Source organism: Electrona antarctica, assembly GCF_951216825.1.
Source record: "Electrona antarctica genome assembly, chromosome: 9".
In the NCBI taxonomy this organism is placed as follows: Eukaryota; Metazoa; Chordata; class Actinopteri; order Myctophiformes; family Myctophidae; genus Electrona; species Electrona antarctica.
In genome coordinates, this window is record NC_136790.1 from 32,834,057 (window position 1) to 32,859,591 (window position 25,535).

Here is a 25,535-nt window from a genome sequence, read left to right on the forward strand (position 1 = left end):
ACATGTTCACTTGAGTTTGTTACATCACACTGCCTCACAGCACTTGAGTCCATAATTGAGTCCAAGTCAGCCACAGAAAGTATAAATAAGCCCTTGTACCTATTTGAAGTATTTGAAGACACATTTGTCCTTGTTTTGCCTCATGTTGACATCGGTTCAACATTGTTCCGGTTTAGCCTGATGAAATGCCTGATCCAAGTCAGGGGTTGTCACGATTGTCACAAAGTTTTAGTTGTCAGGCAATTGTCATAAAAATAAGTACCAGTAGGCTTACATGTGTTTTTGGTGGTTGGTCAGTCACATTGGGGACATATACGGGTCTAAATAAAAAGTAAATTTTTGTTTGCCTTTTAGGTAAATTGCACAGGGGCTGGCAGGCAGACTACTAATAAATTCAGTACACACACATACGCACGCACGCACGCACGCACGCACGCACAGGCAGGCAGGCACGCACAAGCAGGCAGGCGCACACGCATGCACGCACAGGCAGGCGCGCACGCACACATGCACGCACGCGCACACACACACACACACACACACACACACACACACACACACACACACAGACACACACGCACACACAGTATGTGCGTGCATATGCATTTGTGACAAATATAGATTATACTGAAAGCCTTTATAGTCCAACATGACATTTCTTTAAATATGAATAGCTTACTTTATTCCTCCATGTTACATTGCTTCCACTGAGTAGCCAAAAAAGGTGCATGCACTGCCCATGACAACATGCTTATTCTTACAGTACAGGGTACAGTCAACCACAGCATTGGTCCAGAGGACAGCACTTTTTTTTTTAAAGGAAACCAGTGATTTGCTTGTTTTGAGGGAAGGGGGCATTCCACACCTGAGTGGCAGCGCTGGATGGTAATTTACCCATATTTGTTCTAAAAATGGGTGGCACCAGATCAATATTTACGTTCCCTCTAGTGTTGTGTTTTTTTTTTTTTAGCTAATCAGTCAGGTAAATGGGAACTGAGGGCATGGAGGGCAGAGCTGCATTTACAATCTTGGGACCAATTCTCAACAAAGATGAGAATTTGAACATTAGGGCTCCATTTTTGTCACCGCCGTTTCCCGCGATGCGGCCCGCAATGCAGCCGCTGCCCGAAAATTACGAGTATATGAGCTTGCTCTGTCCCTTAATGGTATTTTGGTCCAGCGTCACCCGCTATCTATTTAGCCGACACCGGTATTTGCACCTAGAGGTGTGGTCATGGGCGTATTGGCACGCTTTCCCCTAAATTGCTATTTTGGTCACATACATTTGGGAAGGCGATAGTGGAGTTTAAAAGCACCCGTAAGCCGTGCCAAATTAGTTTGGTAGAGCGGCGCGCACGCCTCAATGGCGATGTCCAGACTAGTCAGGCTGCCTCATCTCTCCTTATTCTCTTATTGCATCTCTTTGTAATTTTCCTATAATCATCAGAAGTGAGTGCCTGCCACTTCCTTGTGTCCATTGTGTTTATATAATTGTATAGTCAAAGAAGTTATTTGTGCCAGGCGTTGTGCGGCGTGCGCGACTCCATTTGCTCGTTTAGTTCATCACCCCATAGCGCAGCAAATGGGGTTTAATCCGATTGACCAAACTTTCGCTTCATACCGCTCAAACTTCATACTTCAAAACCGCTCTCAAAGGGCACCTACGGATGGCTGCAATTCGAAACTGGCCCCCGTAAAATCTGAATTCCCCCCCCACCGCCCCCCCCCTTTTTCCCCTCACTGTATATGTTTCTTTTCCCTTTTTACCTCCATTATGATGAATTCCTGTACTGTTCTTTGTCTATATAGAAGTGTCTATTTGTACGTCTCTAAATGTTTTGATGAATTGAACATGGTGGACCCTGTTGTAAACAAGTGTAATGCTTAATTGGGTCGTCCACTCACAGTTAACAGCCTTTGTATTGAGTTTGTGCTTGAAATGTACTGTAATTCTGCAAACTGTTAATAAAATTTTCAATCAATCAATCAAACCGTTCCATAGAAACGGCCTACACGCACAATCTATATACCAAATGAAAGGGTGCATCACAGGTCAGACTTCAAGGAAGCAGCACATCACTCTTCCATGGGCTATAGACCGTAAGGCTATGAAGCAATATAGAACTGGGCATAACGGGCAACGGATATGGTAAAAGGCAATGGCACGTGGACCGGTGATTGGTTTAATTATTGTAATGCCCAAACCACACCTATGGCTATGCATAATATAACGGGTAACGGAGGTGCAGTTTTAGGGATTTAGACAGGTAACCAAAATACCAACTTTAGTGGGGGAACACCCCTTCCCCACTGCTAAATCCCAAAACAGTGTATTTAGAAAGATCGAACGAAAATGGAGCCCTAAGGGCTCCATCTTGCGCCACCCCTTAACCCTTATCCCTAAACTAATTCGCCATTTTTTTTACTATTTAAAAAAACCTTTTAAAATAGTTCAAATAGCCGATCTACAAGCTCACAATGTCTCGATGTAGATCGGCTAGTTGAACTATTTAAAAATGTTTTTCAAAATAGTAAAAAATGGCAAATACGTTTAGGGATAAGGGTGGCGCAAGATGAACCCCATATAATATGTTTCTCTGTGTGTGTGTGTGTGTGTGTGTGTGTGTGTGTGTGTGTGTGTGTGTGTGTGTGTGTGTGTGTGTGAATACCATAATAATGGTCCTTTGCCAATGATTCTTGCAACTAACAATAGGCTACATATTTCATAGGCAAGTTTTTTTTGTGTCACTTACATTTTTATTAATTCATAGGCAAGGTTTATGTCACAGTATACCACCAAATAAAAATAGCAGATTCGAGTACTTGACCAGCGTCCCAGGAGGTCTACACACTGAAAATAGTTGATCTGCAACTGCAAGCTTGTAGATCTGCTGTGCTTTGCTGAATGTCCCAAAGGGACGCTGGGGTTCATGGATAGGAATATATGAATGAAAAAACGTTAAGACTGAATAAAAACCATCAGCAATTTGCTGGACGTTGCTGGCCCTCGACTCCTATCTGGCCCGAGTCAAACTTCATTAGACTCTGAGGCTGAGCTGGGTGTGACAAGACACCTGTTGTGCATCGATCTAATAGATGCGTGCAAGATCAATCAGTCAACCTTACTCACCCTCAAGAGAGGCTGTGTATGTGTCATGACATCCTCTACATGCTGCTCTGGCAAATGTACCATCTTGTCCTAAGTTCCTTACTTTCTACAATAAAAATGTATCCTTGACTAAGTTGACTCTGGGTCTTCATATCCCTTTTCAGTTGCCAGTGTAGCAGTCTGTTTGCCATTTTTCTTAGCAGTTTTTTTTATCTGGTCTAGTGTATTTTGCAAGAGAAATAAGCAACCAGGTGTTTGAAAACACGTCCAAATAAGCAAATAGGTGCACTTTAAACCTGTTATTGATCTGCTATTTGAGCTTGTAGATCTGCAATTTTAAAAATATTTTTTGGAAACTTGTGAAAAAGGTGGAGTTCCTGGCACAAAATATTTCCAGATGGTCCCTGGACAAGTTGGGGAACCTTGACATGAAAATGCTTGAGAATAACTGGTTTAAGCAACATTAGGAAGCAAGCCCAAATATTAAGCAACTACAATTTATTATATTGTAAATATTGGTAGTTTTGTATTGGTTATTTTTTTGGCTTATTTCTAAACAGACATGGCAACAGTGAGAATCAGTGGATACAGATATCGATTGTGCTCCCACAAATAATTCCCTCAGAAACCAGTTATCACAAATCGTATGCATCCGGCAGGTTTGGGCTGGGATGGACAGTGAGAATATTGAAAATGGGCCCCCAAATAACAGGCAAAATACTACACTTTATATATAAGAAAAGCCTTCATGGTGTTTCATTTAAAACCTTAAAAATGACTGAGTTTTCATTATGGTAAATAGGAGGTATATTATTCCAAGCTAGAACACAATCGGTTGACTGATCATTACAATATACTAGGAAAATGCACATGGCCCACCCATCTGACTCCATAGCCTAAATGGCATTGTAGGGTTATGTTGTGGTCAGATGGGTGGGCTGCGAAAAGGTAGCTGTTTGAGTAGCCTAGTGAGAACTAGAAAGGTCGCAATTTTAAAAAATTGCAGAGTGTGGTTGCCTCAATCCCCAATATAGGACCCTCCCAGTAATTTCTTAATCATGCTTTCATGTTGCGCCACTTCTGTTTTCCCATGCTGTCAGTGAGCACTATACTAACAAATCAAATTCTACTACCCAATCTGTAGCCATCCAATCAGCGATCGGGTTCCACCATTGTTTCAAATATCCCTGCTTCTTGCCTGTCATCTTGTCCTTTTAGTCAGCATCCAATCACCTCCTCCAGCCCCACCTCAGTGCTGGAGGTAGTTCATGTCTGCACTGTCAGATGCATGGGCAAGGGGATTGCTCTCTTTATTTCAAATCGGTGTGATTTCTTCTTTTATTGAAATGTATTTAGTACACAAAATTACTTTACAAGGTTGTCATACGGACGGACAGAGACAGTGTCCAAGATCTACTGGTGTCGCTCATTGTTCTGCCTAAATTGACCACATTAAGAAGAGCTCCACCATTTCACACATAGTAAAGGATGTCTTGTTCCAGCATTCAGCAACTGTCCTCGACCATTTCAGTGTCAAATAGTGATTCTTATATGGACCAATGCACTGAATGCAGTAATATTATTTGAAAAGGCAAATCAATGAACATGTTTACTCATGTTCATTGTAGGTCTCAAAATACAAATTTCGAACCGTATTGTTCTCATGTGAATTAGTGTTGTGGGTAAATAAGACTGTACCCTGTTTATATAGTAATTGGTTAACATATCAGAAGTTTTCTTGTACCATGTCTTCTGTTCGTAGCATGAATCATAATATACACACATCTGGTAACATTCACAATAAAAGCATGTCAGCCATTACCAGTGAGAAAATACCTGTAGTAATGTATGACTAAAAGATTAAGTACTTTATTTTTCCAGCTTGAGAATATATGAATTACCTTGTAATTCATTTTGTATAGGGTCATACTTTGTGTGTATGGGCTTATGCAATAATGACATAGCATTTATTCCAAAGTTAACATTTTTGTTCAGCTTCAGTTTTGATGAACCCTTCCGATTGTGAATAGTAATTTCAAAAGAACCCAAAACACATCTGTATTCATTGTAAATATTTAGACAAAACAATTACCAAACTTCACATTTCAAACACATAGTAAAAATAAGTAGAGACAAAGCACAGCAGATATAGTTTAAAATGTTTATTAACAAAAATGTATTATTTGTACTTTTATTTTATATATATGGTTGTATTTAAAGATTATATATATATATATATATATATATATATATATATATATATATATATATATATATATATATATATATAGGCAAATTATAGTTATATATAATGGTAAGTATTATAATGCCATTAAACCGATATTTTATGTTAGACGTTATCATGGTTATTATTACTACTATTATCAAGTTATATTCTAACCTTTTACTGAATTAAACATTTTCCAGAGTGAAGCAAAAAACCTGCCTCCTATTTCAGCCAATTTAGGAGTGCACAGGGAAAAATTCTTGCACCGACCCCTTTGTTAAAAAGGCGATCAAGCAAGCTCCTGGAAAATATATTCTACAAACAAGCTAATAAATCTAACTTTCTGAAAGATAGGTAAAACTATAGGGTTGCAACTATATTGAGAAAATGTATTAGTATAATTAAGCACTTAAGCCTATTTAAAGGTCATTTATTTGTCTACAATTTTAAAATAGGATTTTTTTTAAAGAAATAAGTATGTATTCTGTTAAGCCATTATTTTATTAATACATTATTTAAAGTTTAGAATTATTTTAACCATGTTATTATGATTATTAATCTCCCAAACTACTTTAGTCCAATAAAGTGTTACAGCCCTAAAAACAAAAGGTGAGTAAAAACATTATGACATGAACATGCAAATATAAGGTAGTGGCTCATGAACAAGCAGTATACAATGAAAAATGGTGTTAAGTATTTGTTAGAGATAATCATTTTATGGTGTTGTGTGGGGGGTGTGTGTGTTATATTAAATTCAGGGATGATATTATGGGAGTTTATACAAATTGACTACTACAGGTTCATGAGCTGCAACCTAAATGGAATGCAATTAACAAAAAAAAATCCTGAAAAGTAGAAAAGGTTAAAGGCAAAAAAAATCAAACACTGTCAGCACTGCAGAATCACTCAACGGCTTCTGAAAAACAGAGAAAGAAGTGTTAGTTTTCTAACAAATGCAAACGATTCACATAAATATAAATACTTACTATCTACTCCTGAAAAGCAAAAGTGTTAAACACAAATCAAGGCCATAATATGAAATATACTCTCAAGTCAAATCTTTATTGATATAGCACATTTAACATCACAACGTCAAAAAAACTTATCACAAGGTCAAAACAAACATTACAGTATTGATTGATTTATTGAAACCATACAATACATATAATACAATACTCTCAAATCTTACATTTACCATCACAAGGTCAATAATAATACATTCGGAAACTTGTCCTCACAGGTTAAACAACTGTGAAAAACCTGGGTGTTATTCTAGACCACGAGTTAAACCTTGAAAAGCACATTAGTAATGTCACAAAAATATATTTTTACCACCTAAGAAACATCGCAAGAGTCAGACCTTTCCTCTCATTGGAGGACCCTGTATAGACCATCTACAACTAATCCAAAACGCAGCAGCCAGAATTGTAACAAACACCAGGAAAAGGGACCACATTATCCCACTACTATAAATAAAGATTATTATTACCATTATATTTTCTCATCGGACACCAGAGCATGGTCACCGTGTGGCTATGAAGAACATAACCGGTGCGAAAACATGTCTGTGGAGCGTGTCAGATGAAACGTGTTGCGGTGGTTATCATTATTATATTTTCTCATCGGACACCAGAGCATGGTCACCGTCTGGCTATGAAGAACATAACCGGTGCGAAAACATGTCTGTGGAGCGTGTCAGATGAAACGTGTTGCGGTGGTTATCATTATTATATTTTCTCATCGGACACCAGAGCATGGTCACCGTCTGGCTATGAAGAACATAACCGGTGCGAAAACATGTCTGTGGAGCGTGTCAGATGAAACATGTTGCGGTGGTTATCATTATTATATTTTCTCATCGGACACCAGAGCATGGTCACCGTCTGGCTATGAAGAACATAACCGGTGCGAAAACATGTCTGTGGAGCGTGTCAGATGAAACGTGTTGCGGTGGTTATCATTATATTTTCTCATTGGACACCAGAGCATGGTCACCGTCTGGCTATGAAGAACATAACCGGTGCGAAAACATGTCTGTGGAGCGTGTCAGATGAAACGTGTTGCGGTGGTTATTATTATTATATTTTCTCATCGGACACCAGAGCATGGTCACCGTCTGGCTATGAAGAACATAACCGGTGCGAAAACATGTCTGTGGAGCGTGTCAGATGAAACGTGTTGCGGTGGTTATCATTATATTTTCTCATCGGACACCAGAGCATGGTCACCGTCTGGCTATGAAGAACATAACCGGTGCGAAAACATGTCTGTGGAGCGTGTCAGATGAAACGTGTTGCGGTGGTTATCATTATTATATTTTCTCATCGGACACCAGAGCATGGTCACCGTCTGGCTATGAAGAACATAACCGGTGCGAAAACATGTCTGTGGAGCGTGTCAGATGAAACGTGTTGCGGTGGTTATCATTATATTTTCTCATCGGACACCAGAGCATGGTCACCGTCTGGCTATGAAGAACATAACCGGTGCGAAAACATGTCTGTGGAGCGTGTCAGATGAAACGTGTTGCGGTGGTTATTATTATTATATTTTCTCATCGGACACCAGAGCATGGTCACCGTCTGGCTATGAAGAACATAACCGGTGCGAAAACATGTCTGTGGAGCGTGTCAGATGAAACGTGTTGCGGTGGTTATCATTATATTTTCTCATCGGACACCAGAGCATGGTCACCGTCTGGCTATGAAGAACATAACCGGTGCGAAAACATGTCTGTGGAGCGTGTCAGATGAAACGTGTTGCGGTGGTTATCATTATTATATTTTCTCATCGGACACCAGAGCATGGTCACCGTCTGGCTATGAAGAACATAACCGGTGCGAAAACATGTCTGTGGAGCGTGTCAGATGAAACGTGTTGCGGTGGTTATTATTATTATTATTCTCGCTCCTATGCCACCAAAATGTGGTACGCCCTACCAACAGTCATTAAGACATGCGAATCCCTTGACTCCTTCAAAACCGCTCTCAAAGGGCACTTACGGACGGCTGCAATTCGAAACTGGCCCCTGTAAAATCGGAATCCCTCAAACACGGACGCAAGGACAACACAAGAGACGGTCGCGGCCACACAGCCAACTCAAGGTATGGCCACTGAGCCGACTTGGGGACCCAACGCAAGGACAACACAAGAGACGGTCACGGCCACACAGCCAACTCAAGGTACGGCCACTGAGCCGACTTGGGGACCCAACGCAAGGACAACACAAGAGACGGTCACGGCCACACAGCCAACTCAAGGTACGGCCACTGAGCCGACTTGGGGACCCAACGCAAGGACAACACAAGAGACGGTCACGGACACACAGCCAACTCAAGGTACGGCCACTGAGCCGACTTGGGGACCCAACACAAGGACAACACAAGAAATGGTCACGGCCACACAGCCAACTCAAGGTACAGCCACTGAGCCGACTTGGGGACCCAACGCAAGGACAACACAAGAGACGGTCACGGCCACACAGCCAACTCAAGGTACGGCCACTGAGCCGACTTGGGGACCCAACACAAGGACAACACAAGAAATGGTCACAGCCACACAGCCAACTCAAGGTACGGCCACGGAGCCGACTTGGGGACCCAACGCAGCTCCTCCAAGGAAATCAAACAAATGAATGGAGCTGAACTTGAATCCCCCCCACCAATCAATCAATCAATCAATCATATTTTCTCATCGGACACCAGAGAATCGTGTGGCTTCACTACTCATGTTCGGAGGATAATACGCAATACACAGGATTGTGGTAGCTGTAGTAAGTACGCAGCACTCCAGACTGTAGACATTGCTGTGGTCTGGAGATGTACATGTGATCCAACAGCGTGTTCTTGTCTGTGGTCGCCTCCTTGATGAGTTGTGCATATCCTCTGGAGTCTAGCAGCCTGCTTATGGGCCCACCAAAAGTGGGCCCTTGAAGTAGATCTTCATTAAAATCTCCACAGAGTACGATGGGATGGTGGTCCATAATTTCTAAGCCGTCCAGGAGGGCCTTCAGGTTGTCCAGGAACGGGTCACCGTAACGTGGTGGTCTGTACACCGCAGCGATCAGAAGCTTGACAGGGGACTCGATCTTGACGACCACAAACTCCATGTTTGTCACATTGAAAATGTTCCGCCTTTCACTAGCCTGGAAATGGTCCTTCACATACACAGCCACACCTCCGCCGTTCTGTTCTGCACGGTCAGGGTTGCTTGCGTATGACACGTGTCTGTTGCGGCTGAACATGGTGTACCCATCCAATTGCAGACCGTCATCCACAACAGAGCCAGTGAGATGGGTTTCTGTCAAGCACAGGACATCTGCAAGTGGAAATTCGTGATGTTGCCTGATGTCCTGAATGTGAGCCCGTAAGCTTTGCGTGTTGTGATGGACAATCGTCAGCGTTTGCGCTTGGCCCATCTTCTCTCGAAAATGCAACAGTGGCATGACACTGTCCAGTGAGGCGGTCTTCATGGATTCCAGGGCGGCTGTGATTTCCGGATCAGCGTAGATTTTCTTCTCATCAAAGTCGATGATGTGCAATCCTTGCAATGACGTTGTCCTACTGAGGGCAACGTAGGCCATGCCTGGTTGGAAGATCCGTTTCAGGGAAACCACGGCGGATTGCGTAGTCATGCCTTGGACTTTGTGAGCTGTGCAAGCATATGCCAACTTGATGGGAAATTGCCTGCGAATCACTTTCTGGTCACTCAGGTATTCCTCCACCCTTATGATGTGCACTTGCTTAGCGCCAGGTGTAGTTCTGCGATATTTCAGCCCGGCATCAGGCTTGTCTAGCAGAAGCCAAAGCTTGGCTACCGTAGTGCCGTCCTGGTTCACCAGATACTCGACACTATCGATCTTGCCAAATGTCCCGTTGACAAGGCCATCTTCCACATCTATGTTCCTGATGATCATGACAGGGGCGCCTTCTGCAACTTGCAAATTGTCAAGAAGGTCCTTTTGCTGTCCTGTACAGGCTCTGTTAAGACGAGTCATCTGGTGATTTCGCTCATCTCTCCTGTAGTCTTCTGCAGGTATGTCAACGATGTGGGTGTGGAGCTCAGACAAGGACTTGTTGTTGTGTGCCGCAACTTCTTTGTTGGTTGCGAAGATGTGCACAACATCCTTGGGACAAAGGTGACGCTCAGTCACTCTCTGAGCAAGAAGATCTTTGTCTGCAACACTCAGCGGATCCTTCTTCCCTTTGACTCTCAGCCGATTGAGAAGTTCTGCGTAGGGCACATCATCTTTCTGTCGCATGATCTCCGTCAACGTGATCATCTGAAAGTGTTCGTGCAAAAGGTCCGGTTTGCATTCCTCGAGCACGCAGAGCGGTTTCCCTTGTGACGTTGGAGGGAGCTGGTGAAAGTCACCTACTGCAAGCACAGACATGCCTCCGAATGGCATCTTGCTGCCTTTAATCTCTTGCAGTCTCCAGTGGACGAAGGCAAACAAGTCTTTGGAAATCATCGACACCTCATCAATGACGATGATCTGCGCATTCCCCAGCTTCGCTCGCATGTCATCCAATCTATTTCCCAAGCCTGTGTAGGGGGGTTTGAGGCTTCTTGGCAACTTCAACAGGGAGTGCAGAGTGTTCCCTGAGATGTTGTATGCTGCAGTTCCAGTGAACGCAGACAGCAGCACTGTGGGCGTAGATGGATCAGTGTCTTCAAACAGTCTGGGGAGTCGACGGAGAATTCTTGTTCCCTCACCGTAGACGCACCTTATCAGGTGTGATTTGCCAGTTCCAGCACCTCCAGTGACAAAGTAAAAGAACGGGTCGGGGTTCTGCTCGTTCACGCTCTTCAAGCACCAGTCACGTACAGAGTGAAAGATGGAGGCTTGTGTCTGGTTGAGGTTTCGACACATAGTGAGCAGATGATCCAGGCTCACCTGTGGGGCCGATACAGCAACATGTGTAATATTAGGCACGTCTTGAGCACTGAACTCTGGCACGTCGTCTCGTTCCTCATCATCCAGCGGAATTTCATCTTGTTGGGCAAGACATTCCAATCGATCGAGCTCATTTTCTGCTGCAATGTCGGCCCACGCGTCTTCAGCAGGGCCATTCTTCAGGAACTCCTCCATGGCTTCTTCGATCGATTCACTGTGTTTCTCGAACTTCTTCCTGTTCCTAGCAACAATTATATTGGCTCCCCAAACCTCATCTGTTCCAGGTAATCTCACAGACGCGTTGTGGTAGAACTCTGTGTAGGAGGGGAAGGTTTCGGTTTTCAGCGATGTTTGGTAGCGATGGGGAAGGTAGACTTTAAGCAGGGTGCCATAGTATTTTTCGGGTTCCTTCTGTTCCGAAAATTTCGCATATCTGATGACTGCGGGGTAGCCAACCTTTTTGCGCTTCCTCATGGTTCCCATGTTGTCGGCGAGCTTTACGCAATCCCGCTGTTTAGCTTCATCACCGTACACAACCCTGTAGTCGGATGCAAATTCAGCTAGACACATGTTGTCAAACTCGGGGGATTTGGGTCTGGCATTGTATCTGTCCAGACATCCTGTCATCCATACGTGTTCTGAATCGTCTGGTCTTTTCTGCAGCGTGCTGAGCGGGAGGCTCATTCTCATGGCATTGTCATCCGTGGGGAGGAAGATAACTTGCCGGGAGCATTTCTTCAAATGCAAACTGCAAGTCCGGGCGACTGCCTCCTGTGCACTAACCTGTCTGTTTTTGACATAGGAGTGAACCAGTTGGTTCATTGCATCTCTCTCGCTCACTTTCGTGGGGTCTATTCCAACCACTACTTGCTTGAGAAGTTCGCCCATCTCACTTTCGGCCTTGGATATGTAGGACAGCATGTAGGAGATGCAGACATAGTGGTCCAGGACAAACTGGATATCCATGTTCGCATTCCAGGCCTTCAGCAAAACTGGGTTGTAGTTATTCACAAAGCCGTCCTTCACTCCACGCTTCATCAAGAGGACATGTGTCTTCCTCATGTCTTGAAGAGAGGCATTGTACTCTTCCCGAGTCAAATTGCACTTTGCCAGCAAGTCCGCTAGGTCAGTCACTTCTGATGTGCCATCAATCAGCATATCAAACAGTGGTTTGAGTTTGGCCATAGAAGCTTGCGTCTGTGCCGTCCGTTTTTTGCCTAAGCCTTTTGCACCGTCCTTTGCCTCCTTTCTTGCACTCTTATTTGCTGCATCATTTCCAGCCGTTGCGCCATCATCCAAATCTTTTTCAAGTTCTTCCTGAATTGGATCAACTGGCGTCGGGTTTGTGATCCACGTTTTGTCCACTGGTGGTTTTGGGAATCCAAACCTGCATGTCTTGCGACCTTTCCTACACGATTTGGTATGGTTTCTGCTGTGCATCTGAACCTCTGTGACAATTTTGTAGAGTATGGGATCTTCGTTCGGATCAGGCAGCTGGCACTTAATGTAGCGGTCTGCAAACTCGCAAATCTTCTCGTCTGAGTCTTCTCCATATACGGGGGCGTCGGCTATCCACATTAAACAATGCAAATGTGGGGACCCTCTTGCTTGATATTCCACGCGATGGAACCAATCGATGACGCGTCCAATTGGAAGAGCCTCCTTATCAAACAGCACGTTTCTATAATACGAACTAACTCGCTTGTCAAACATGCGCATGGTCGTCACTGCATTGCTTCTGAGGATGTCGCATTTGTCATTCCAGTCCAGCTTGTCGAAGTCCACTATTTGGCCTTGCTGTGCTTTGATTGCCTTTATAACCTCCGGCCATCTGAACTCTGCAGCACTTATGGTCAAAAAGAAGGTGGGTGGACCTATCTGACGGACCATGGCAAACAAATCCAACATGGTCTTCTGCCAGTAAGCTGGAGTCCCCCTCATTGGCGACATGAATCTTGTTGCGTCGCGGTTTTTGACCAGTCGCTCGACTTCAGACTTGTTCTGCAACATCTTGTTGTTGATCCGGCGACCATCTTTGGTTTTGGGTTTGCCTTTTCTCAATTGGATTGAGATGGTGTTTTTTGCCAAGTGTGTCTCTGAGACAAACTGTGCAAAGAAGAGATAGGTTTGGTCTCTTGCAAAACGTGCGTCAACACCGAAAAGTCTCGCGTTGAAGTACCTGCTTGGGGACAGTTTGACCCTTCTCTTCCGATCAAACGTGTTCTCTCCAGTGGGAAACAATGTCGGGAAGGCCTTTGCTTCGAGGTTAGGGACTGTGCTGTAGCTGACAGGCTTGTTTCCTTCCGCTGGGGCTATGGTGAATATGCCATCTCCATATGTCATCATGTCCTGCCCAATGTCGTCGGGTTGCAGGCAACTGTCTAGGCCATGTCCAGGTCTCAGCACATCTTGCTCATCCTCAGCACTGGGTGGATGCTGATCCACTGTCCGTGATGAGTCGAGAGCTTCCGTAGAATCAGCCACTTCCATCATTTCGGCCTCATCACAACTGTCCATGCCGTCGTCTGTGGCCGTCTGTTCAGAAGCGGGTAGTTCTTCAAGCGGGTCTACCACAGCTTCACCACTGATGTCGTCCTCGTCTCGGATTGTGATGTTCCTGTAGTCGGGGTGTGTCTCGATGAGTTTCCTCAGAGCCAAAACTACATTCCTCACATTGACAGTGTGAAACAAATGATGGCCTTTGTACCGCAGACGTCGCTTCAGCTTCACTCTGTACAAACCAGATGAGTCGAGCCTTCTGGGTAAGGCGTTTATGGTGGTTTCCACGTTTGATGGTACACACACCACAGCACCATGTACAGCTCCTTGTTTGCCTTTAGGGAGAGTGAGAATCTTGGCAAATGGGATGTCTAATGCTGTCATTTGTCTTTCCAGAACATTCAGTTGGCAAAGCTCTGGAGGAATGGCTGCTAGCTCCAAGTTGTTTGCAACAGCTATGTCTGGCATTCTTCCTGCTAATACAATTCTCTTACAGCAATGACATATCCACTCTCTATGTCTTTCTTTGGGTACAGTGCACTCTGCTGGGCCTCCGCATTCATTGTCACAGAAATGAACGTATTTTCCAGTCAAGCATGCTGCAACTAGGTCAGGGTTTTTCTTGTAGTCTTCCCGGTGACAAGGGTACACTTGACCAGAGAACAGCGCCCGGTGACATGTTGTGCACACAAATGTTGGTCCATCTTCTATGTCTGCGTGGAACTTTGCTATACAGCAGTCTTGGAGCTGCTTTTCTTGTAAAGCTTCCCTTGCTTCATTTTCAACACGCCTTTCTTCTGCTTCAACGCGCCTCTTGTTGTCTTCAACGCGCAATCTGAGCTGCACTCGACATAACTCCATGTACCTTCTTTTTAACTTCAAGGCTTGGCGCATGTCACGGCGCATCTTGAAAAACGCGTCTGTTTTGCATTTGTGGGCCATGTAAAACTTCATGTGTTTCCTGACCTTTTCTTTGAACGCCTCATCTGTATTGTACCTCATTTTTTTATTAGCCTTCCGCTTCCCTCTGAACGCCTCATCTGTATTATACCTACTTTTGTAAAAAGCCTTCCGCTTCCCTCTGAACGCCTCATTTGTATTGTACCTAATGTTGTCATAAGCCTTCCGCTTTTCTTTGAACGCCTCATTTGTATTGTACCTAATGTTGTCATAAGCCTTCCGCTTCCCTTTGAACGCCTCATTTGTATTGTACCTAATGTTGTCATAAGCCTTCCGCTTTTCTTTGAACGCCTCATCTGTATTGTACCTACCTTTGTCATAAGCAATCTTATTCCCCCTGTACAGCTCATCTTTAATGTACCTGTCCCTCTGCTTCTTCCGTGTTTCCCCTCTGAAATCGAGATCTTTGCTGCATTTTCTTCTGAAGTACGCACTGTTGTGTTCATTTAGCTTAGCCCTGAATTCTTTATCTATGATACACCTCTTTGCCATATACATTTTCATATACTCCCTCTTCCTGGCCCTAATCTCTTCAATTGGTTTCGTTTGTATTTGAGGAGTCGTTTTCTGTGAATTTCTGCTCACTTTTCGTTTCCTGGCTTTGCTCACTTTGTTAAAAGTGTTTGACCTGACTTGTGTGGATGATGAAATGCCTGACTGCAGAGACGGCTTGGTGCTTGATGGCACAGTGTTTGTTTCATCCTCACTAGTTGCGAGTGATGGGGCATTTGTCTGTACAAATGTCACTGGCATGAAGTCAAACTGCAATCTGTCAATCGATATTGAATGTACGCTGGCAGTTAGATCGTCAATTTTTGCAATCAGATCATCCAAGTGAGTGAAGGTCATCATTACTGCTGTTCCTCCTCTCCACGGAGCTAAAGGTACGCCATCAGCATTTCTGCTGTGCGGGTCAAACATGCCATATCTTCCTAATGCGTCTCTAAATACAGCAATTGTGTATGGCGATATTGTAAGCAGTGCATGCGTCACATTTGCAGACAAACACTGGAGTCTTGAATGAAGATTCAGCCACCAATGCTGCCGTCTAGTCGGTCCTGCTTCTCTCATGTATCCCGTGTGTACAGTAGATTTGATCACAGAGTAGCGATTGTGTTCCGTTTCCACATCGAGAGGCGTTTCCTCCATCGACAGGAATTTGCTCTGAAACAGGTTCTGTCTTTTTAGTTTATTGATTGTTCTTCTATACAGACGGTCGCCCATGTCTAATATCTTGTCGAGATCATCCCTCCTCAACTCAAGTCCCTCATTTTGCTGTGCCAAAAATGTGAGAGCCATGCATGTACACTGCTTATTCCTTGAAAATGGAGGATATAAATGATGATCCTGGCTTCTGGATGCTTGCACAGATATCACAGCGGGTTGTGAAACGAGTGGTTCTTGTACAGGGTCCCTGTGGGAAAGGTCCATGGACTGCACACCACCGTCTTGTTCATGAACATCATGACGCAGAGCTTCTTTTGGAGAAGGCACCACGAGTGGAGAAATTGTCTCCTGTTTATTTGCATCGACTTCCTCGACTGAAGCGCTACCGTTTGGCGATTGTGAAAGGTTGGCCTTAGCAGGGCTATTAAGCCAGAATTTCTTTTTAGCTACAGATCGCTGCTTTGGGCGAGGCATGATGTCACAATGTTATGGGACAAAATAATGATCACAATGTACCTGTAAATATGCAGTCCACTAACTCTAATCAAGAATTGACTTACTTACCGTTAATATATGTAGTCTTCAACTAACCAAGAATTAACGTACTTACCGTTAAATATAAGTAGTCTCTAACTAAGAATGAACTTACTTACCCCAATATATGAAGTCACTGGTGTAGGTGTTCAGACCTGGTGACAAAAAGAAAAAAGAAGTTCAGGACAACTTCATTGACTTTTTGATAACAGTGGAAAAGTACAATTGGAGTGAAGCAATATATAAGCATAGTTACTGAAGATAGTATAAATGTTAAGTAAACCACAGAATGGAAGGGAGCATGAATTGCAGTGACACTCATATTATCCGAAATAGGCAAAATTATAATAGCAATGTGGTATAATTTTAGGACTACTTAATTGGTCTGAAAAATGGTCTGAATAAATATCTCAACTATTTCTGTCATGGCGGCAAGACTAACATTTTTTCTTTTTTTATACAAAATCAGTTAATAGCACAGGCAGACTCTTAACATACTAGAGCATGTCTGGAAAAAAATGTCAGACCTGAAATGTAAATATTAAATAATTGCTTAAACATGTAGCTAGGTGTAATGTTAGAGACCTTAGAAGTGAACCTTTCAAGCCTGTTTTCTCAAATCACTGTTTTCTGCAAGACATTACTCAGTCTTATCCCCAAAACTGGTAGGCCAAACTGAACCAATTTATGATTCCATACACACACATTTAGTTTTAATATATATATATATATTAAAACAGAAGTGTATATGATTTCATTAAGAAATGTTTTGGTGCGTCATCAAATGAACATTGGTATTTGTATTAAGGCTGTCAAAATTTATGCGTATTTTAACGGCTGTGCGCAGTCTTGACCCGCAGTGTTGTCCCTGAACATGTGTGAACGTCAGTCTCTGACAGTTCACTTCGTTCAACAGTGTCCCAGATTTCCATTGTCTTCTAGGCGAAAACCCAGCAAACACACCCTAAACAGGTCTTAATATGTAGCTGAAAAAAAATCAATCTGTCCAGACTCCTAACAGCAAATTAAACATAATCACTCTGATGCACGCAGCTCAGAGAAAATAAATGTTTTCACAAATCAGCTTCCTGATGCCAATATAAAGCTCACTTTGTCACAATGTGTCGCTTACAAGGGATAGCATTTCTGACAAATGTACTTATAACTGATTATCTGTAGCAGTTATGAACAGTTGAACACAGTCTAAGCTGTATTTATGGCAGCATAAATTCTGATGCCAAGTGTTGTGTGATTAATCATATTTACAGTACAATACCCATTTCTAAGACCACCAGCCATGGGGCCAGTCCAATTCACAGTGACACACGCATTACATGAACCACACGACCGGGATGATTTCCAACCACTCAGCTTCTGCTCCACACCAGCTCATCCTACCTCAGCCCCCTCCCCCTCTGGCTGTGTGCCGGACAGGTGAACACTCCACCTCAGTAACAGTACGCATCAACAAAATCCATGTTGTGTTGACTAGACTACACTAATAAGGACCCGTGACGGCGGCCACCACCAGCAACAACACGCCGGCAACAACCCGAAAGACACGGCAAATGCCACACAACTACGCTTGGTGAACGCAGCTAAAGCAGCTGCCGTACAACATGGACCTCGCATCAGTGCCACAGGTTCACAACTTCACAGTACACTGTGGAGGATTTTTGTATTGCATCGTGATATCAGGGGGACTTGAATTGGCGAGTGAGTGTGTGCGCAGTACACATACTATTTATGCGTGTGTCTACGATGTGTAGCCATCTGTTACTACATGTGATAGCAACAATACTTGGTTTTCAAACACAGCTGAAACATGCAGTGGAGGCTGGTCAGCCAGCCACACAAACACCACCTCTCATCGCCACAAAATGCGGATGCAAAGTTCTTCTTATTTCCCAGTCCCACCACGGATTCAAAGTAACCAGTGACTGTGTACTGTACACTACTATACTAGCTGTTGAAATATAGCAGATCTACAAGCTCAGTTCTACTTTAGCTGTTGGAAAATAGCAGATCTACAAGCTCATAGCGTGGCACCGAAGCCACGCTACGAGCTTGTAGATCTGCTCTTTTTGAAAAATGTGTTGCAAGTCTTTGAATATATATTCTCTCAGATTGAATGTTTTTAACTCAAATATTGGCTTCTAGGGGGGGGGGGGGGTCTCTGGAACAACATATTTTCAGATAGTTCTTCTTATTTCCCAGTCCCACCACGGATTCAAAGTAACCAGTGACTGTGTGTGTGTGTACACTACTATACTAGCTGTTGAAATATAGCAGATCTACAAGCTCAGTTCTACTTTAGCTGTTGGAAAATAGCAGATCTACAAGCTCATAGCGTGGCACCGAAGCCACGCTACGAGCTTGTAGATCTGCTCTTTTTGAAAAATGTGTTGCAAGTCTTTGAATATATATTGGTACGCAAAGGCGCTTCCCGGCGCTTGATTGACAGCGCAGAATTAATTTTGACGACGCATGCGCACTGGCGGACCGCCTGTGTGCGGCCCTGGTTATAGCGGCACCATGAGTGGTGAAAATGTTCTGAGTGGCACTGTGCATGCAAAAGTTCCCTCAAATTGCACTCTGCGTTCATGATTTGAAGCATTTTGTTCATAACAGACCAACCCTGCAAACTTTGGAAGGCAATCTTAGCCAATGAGGATTGAATATGACGAAGCAGACAGAACTATGGAGATTGTGTATACAGATTGGCGTGATGTATGAATAAAATGTGTACCAGTAATGTAAAGAAATGTGTTTAGCAAAGGTTGGGCTCATGGTGGCACTTCAACAGGCCGTGGTTGAAAAATTGGGGCATCGAGAAAGTATGTGTTCATTTTGACATAGGCCGGGCCAAGGGTGCTGGAGATTAGCTGTATATAGACGGACGGACATGCACAAGGACACACAGACGGCAAAACATACTCTCCCCCTGCCTCTGCCTTGTGATCAGCCTTTGTACAGGTCAAAATTTGAAGATCTGCAAGCCTGCGACAGGTTGCGAGCTTGTAGATCTGCTCGTTTTGACGTCTATCCGGTCAATATGGAGTTGCCGTTCATCCATGCGTGTTGTGTATACGTCAGGACAAATGTGACAAAAACAAACCTGAGTGTGGGTTCACTACAGTAGACCAGGACGGGACTGGACCACGATCAATCTCCAGATGTCTGTCAGCAGCTGTGAATTGTCACGGAAAAAATATTTTTAGGCAAGTGGCTATGGCCGTTTACTACTAATCCTTGGAATGGATTCAGAATCATGAAAACCCCCTAGTTTGACATGTCACATGCTACTTAAAGCAAAAGGAAAGTTTGACATTTTTGACTGCTATAGGATGTTAATGGTAGGGTCACAAGAAACCCCTATAAAACAAATTGCCCAATACCAACAGGTCAGGTCAGCAAGTGGATTCATTAATATATAGACAATATTTTAGGCCAATGAAGAAAGACTATATACCAAATTTCCCACCCGTCCACCTCGACTGCCAGACTATTTGTATTTTAGACAGTTTCTTATTTATTGTAAGTAAATATTTGAACCCCAGCATTCAAGAATAGCCAAAAATAGCTGATCTACAAGCGCACAACATGTGGCAGCATAGACAGGAACCAAACAGAACAAAATCGAGGTTTCAGAGGGGAAAAAATATTTGTTTTTGCAAAATCGTGCAGCCCTAGCTAACATTACATAACATTGTGTGAGCGACAAACCTAGTGCAGTGACGGACCAGTCCGGTCACCACAGCCTGTGGTGACGTGACGGCTACTTCCAACGGGAATGGGATGTCCACACACCTGTAATTATGGACAGTAATTTAGTTCTAATTTAGTACCAGGGACACTGTATGAGTGCTCAGTATTGCAGTGGTTGTCAAAGTGGTAATTTTTTTCTTCATTAGAACCAGGGGGTCCCCAGTTAAATTATATATAGATAGGAACCAAATGGACCCTTATGTCTGGAACTCAGTCAGAGAATGTACAAATGGACCAACCATATTGGAGTACACACACTTGAAGTAATAGCTGGGGGGGGGGGGGGGGGTCAGATTACCTCAACCCCCCAGGTGGGGCAGTATTGAGTCGAAAACACAAACATTTCATTCTGGTATTAGCATAGCCATTCTGCCATTAATGCACCTTATCCATTACACAATGCACATACAAGTGAATTTCACAACTGCCTTGTACTGTACCTTACATGCCAAAAAAATACCCAAATGGGTCCATTTGTTTCCATTAGTAGCCTACACTGTCATTGTGTGAATTTACAATAATAATGTTGCTATAGTAACCTTGGTTTGGCCTAGGATTAAGTTACTTCAGTAGTGGAAAAAGTACCAAATTGTTTCTTAAAGTATCTCGACTCCTACCATATTCATACCAATGAAAAATATCTCAATGTTTTTAGCACTGGGTGACAGACAATGTACCTAAAGATATAATACAGAATATGCAATGTGATTAGTGATATAGCAACTTGGGGTGGATTCAAATAATCAAAGATGAATACATGTGCAGTTCCCACATAGTGTTACTGCATTAAACTTGCCCCGGTTCGTTTTTTGACGCACGCGATTGAGACGCAAAGCGTCCGGTGCAGAGTAATGTAGTAAGAGAGTGGTGACACGCTTTGATCTCGCCGCAAAGCGGGTGCCTATGGGCGATAGTTCCAAACATTGCTCCTATGGCTGGAACTATTCCATTGAGATAGAATGAGCACTTCCGCATTCCATTGTTACAATGAGAGTCAACGGGAGTGTCAATACTCTTACTAGATTACTCTGGTCCGGTGGAGCCCCGGCGTTAGCCGTTAGCTACCGCCGCTAGCCAAATAGTACTAAGTCAGTTTTTAGCAAAACGCGGAAATGTCCAGGCTAAATTACTTATCGACGGGAGTCGTGTTCGTATTCATTTAATCGTCATTGTCATGTACATTCCCAATAAGCAAGTATTAAGCACTTATGATGATATAAGGTTATCATGGAAATAAAGTAATAAAGGATAGAGACCGAACGGGGTAGACTACTTCCGCGAAGTCAACAAAGGCCAGCCAATCATAGACGCCTGCGTCATACGGCAACTCTGGCCGGACAAACTCCATATGTTTGACATAATAAATGTATTTATCAACATAACGTGGCTAATATTTGTTCATTTTGAATATACGTTGGCTGGTATTTACTGTAAGAATAACGTGACTCGTGTCGATTGGTAGTTTGGAGCCAATATCTCGCCATTTACGTACACACGTTGTCTGTGTTGAAGTATGCTAACTAAATTAGCCTAGTCATGCTAATGGCTATGCGAGCGGATACACGTTACTTCCGCGTTTTCAGGAAGTCAACAAAGGCCAGAGCCAATCACAGACGCCTGCGTCATACGGCATTAGCCAATCACTGGTCGCTGAGACAAACTCCGGAATAAATGTTTTAAAAACAATAAATGTATTTAGCAACATAACGTGTCTAATTATTGTTCATTTTGAATATACGTTGGCTGGTATTTACTGTAAGAATAACGTGACTCGTGTCGATTGGTAGTTTGGAGCCAATATCTCGCCATTTACGTCCACACGTTGTCTCAGTGTTGAAGTATGCTAACTAAATTAGCAGTCATGCTAATGGCTGTAGGACGGAACAATGCTCGCGTTTAAAAACCAGCGAAGAAGAAACCGTAATGTTTAAGATACAATATATGCATGGAATACCATTACGTGGCTAATATTTATAGTTTATTTGAAATGTAATTTGGCTGGTATTTACGGTAAAAATAACGTGACTCGTGTCGATTGGTGACGAGGCCCGTTTAGCTCATTACTTAGTACTTATAGCTCTTTTTTGTAGCATTCATTGTTACATTAATTTCATACCAACTCTTTTAACTGATTAAGAATGGAGTTTAACATACCTGCAAGTCTTGGCCTGTAAACGGGGAAAAACACACAAAAACAAGGCAAAAGCACAACAAGAAACAAACAAACAATAGGCCTACTACTAATACGGAGTAGATACGATACAGATCCAAAAAAGACAAAAGCACACGAGAAACACCAAAACAATACTACGAATATGGAGTAGATAAGACAAAAATTCAAATAAATCGCTTAATTTCGCTCAGAGAACAGTTGTGCGTCGCTCTGTGTCTATGAGGAAACTAAACAGCCTTCAAAGTGGGGATTTCAAAAAACTCACACCATGGCAATTCGGCCAATAGGAAAGCAGCTCACGTAACCAGATGACTCACCCGCGCTGCTGGCCAATGGACGGAGACGTCGCTGCGTGGCGGCCATCTTACGGACATTGTGTGTGCATGTACTTTTTAAATAACCACAACTTTCTCAATTTTAAACCGATTTTCAAACGGTTTGGTTTGTTATAAACGACAGAGACGTCCGCATACTTATGTGCTTTTATATGACGTTCATATAAAAAAATATCATTAAGCAGATAAGCAACCTGAATCATAGCCAAATAACATTATAGTCCAATACTTGGCATTTATATTAGAAATGTTGAGGATGGGTCCCACTCCCCAGCATGTAGAAACTGCCAGATGCTAACTTTTTATAATTGGCATGTATGTGACCATACCATTAACAACCTATAGAAGGCAAAATATTCAAAATTTCATCATGCTTTAAGTAGCATGTGAAATGTCAATCTAGGGGGTTTTCATGATGCTGAATCCATTCCAAGCATTAGTTTTGCACAAAAACACTCCTTGGGCTAAAAACGGCCACAGCCGTCATCACAAATGTGATGATGTCAGCACATTTGGGCAAGTGGATAATGCCGTTCCATTTTCATTTGTATAACACAGTAGTATATTTAGCTAAATACAAAAGTAATGAAAACACAATAGGCAGGTTGATGTATTTATTAGTACAAATGGTTGGGCAATTTATTATGATAATAATAATAATAATAAGTTATAGAATTTGCATCATTGTAAGTATTTCAAAAATCATGTTTTGGCTACAAATGGTTACGTTTTTCGTATTTGCGTGGGGAAAAAAGCCCTCCCAGTAATTGTGCTAGCCAATTACAATTTCAAGCCCCAAAAAAATCATGTTTTTGCGAGAAATGGTTAAAGTTTTCGCATTTGCGGCGCCCCCTATAGATGAAAATGGAATTGCTTTTGGCTTTTGGTTGATTGAACCACCCCAGATATGTGATTCAAATTTGGGATGGATTGGACATTCCGTTCGTGATTTATGGCATTTTTTGTGATATAAGCCCCTCCTACTAACTTCGGACGACGATTACGGCCGAACGATACGCACTACCAAAATTCTGCCGATGGTGTTTCAATCGGAAAGGTCCAGAGATCATGTGTACCAATTTTTGTGATATTTGGACAAAATCTGTAGGAGGAGGAGCAAAAAGTGTGTTTTGGAGAAAATTCAAAATGGCGGAAAATCTATCATGACGCAAATGGGCGTGGCCTATATGAGGAGATGCGTCATGACCCAAGGAAGTCAGGGAAAAAATAATTTTGATTTTACGACTTACGGTTCAAGAGTTATAAGCCAAAACGTAAAGTGGGCTGTTATAGCGCCACCACGAGGCCGACCAATAACATTATAAGTTAATTAATTTTAGTAATTATTATGAATCTACCCTCCAAGTTTTGTAACTATAGCCCTTACAGTCTCAGAGGAAAAAATACTTGAATGTGATTTTTCGCACTTTCCCATTCATGTCAATGGGGAAATTTAATTCACTAATAAATTAATATCAATTAAACTATACAACATTTCTCTTAAAAAAATACAAGCACATCCTTCCCAATGCAGCCGGTCAATTTGAGATATGGCTCAAGTGCGTACAGTCAAAACGGTGGGAGGAGTAGTGCGTCAAACAAAAGACTAATCCTATGGAATAATAAGAAAGCAGTTCCTGTAGAAACTGCGTGGGCTCGCTAAAAACGCAATGTATAAAGTTATAGCTGTGTCTGTGGGACCACCCACCAAGTCTGAACACTGGTTTTTCATTTTTAAGTTTTCTTTTAAGTTTTTTTTTTATGTTTAAAAAAAAAAAAGGTAAAAAAAAAAAAAAGTTTAGAAAAAAAAGAAATTTAAAAAAAAAAAAGTTTTTAAAAAAAAAAGTTTAAAAAAAAAAAGTTTAAAAAAAAAAAGTTTAAAAAAAAAAAAGTTTTTTAAAAAAAAAGTTAAAAAAAAAAGATAAAAAAAAAAAAGTTTTAAAAAAAAAAGTAAAAAAAAAAAAAAAAGTTTAAAAAAAAAATATTTTTTACGTTTATATTAGTGTTCCTATTGGTGGTGTAAGTCCATAAACAAATTTTCAGGACTGTATCATGCTGCAAACAAAAGTTAGAGCTGTGTAAAGGCCAGCCAATGGGAAGACAGAAGGGCGGGGCTTAAGCAATTAATTAAGTACAGCGTGCTCCTATTGGTGGTCTAAGCCCATGGAGCAAATTGCAAGACTGTAGCATGCTGCAAGCAAAAGACAGGGTTTTTGTGTGTGTGTGTGTGTGTGCGTGTGTGCGTGTGCGTGTGTGTGCGTGCGCGTGCACGTGCGTGTGCACGTGCGTGCGTGTGCATGCATGCGTGTGTCTGTGACTCTGTGTGTATGTGTAGAGCCTAATTGCACAAATAGCAGACCTACAAGCTGTGTGCGTGCGTGCGTGCGTGCGTGCGTGCGTGCGTGCTTGCGTATGCATGCGTGTGTCTGTGACTGCACAAATAGCAGACCTACAAGCTCACAAGGTTTCGCAGAGCAACTCATTGAGATCTTGTAACTCTAATGTCAGCCCTGTAATTAAGCCCTTATACGTCTCAGCTGTGGGAGAGTAAAACAGTGCTTCACTATGACTGGGAGATTTCAATGGGCCTGAATAGGGAAAAACCTATGCCCGAACAAATTGCTCTATCGCAAAAAGTAAAAGTCGAATGCAAATATTATTTTCACTTTGAGTGGCCTGAGACATTGAGGTACAACATGTGCGATGGTGGTGTTGGTACGATCGAAAATGTGGTTATAAGAGCGAGTTAAGAATTGTCTTCACGATACTTTCCTCGTAAGAATTATACAATGGAGGTCAATGGGCAGCTTGACTGTATTTGTGTCACTTAAAGGCCGTAGTTCACATTCTGTATGTATCTGTGCTTT

At 42.6% G+C, this 25,535-nt stretch overlaps 1 long non-coding RNA gene across 1 annotated transcript in view; it reads left to right on the plus strand.

Moving 5' to 3' along the window:
* Positions 1-3,759: 3,759 nt before the first annotated feature.
* Positions 3,760-25,535, plus strand: part of LOC306928900 — a 32,651-nt gene continuing 10,875 nt past the window's right edge. Inside the window, exon 1 of the long non-coding RNA XR_013790728.1 lies at positions 3,760-4,092. This is a non-coding gene — a long non-coding RNA (uncharacterized lncRNA). The remainder of the gene's footprint in view (positions 4,093-25,535) is intronic.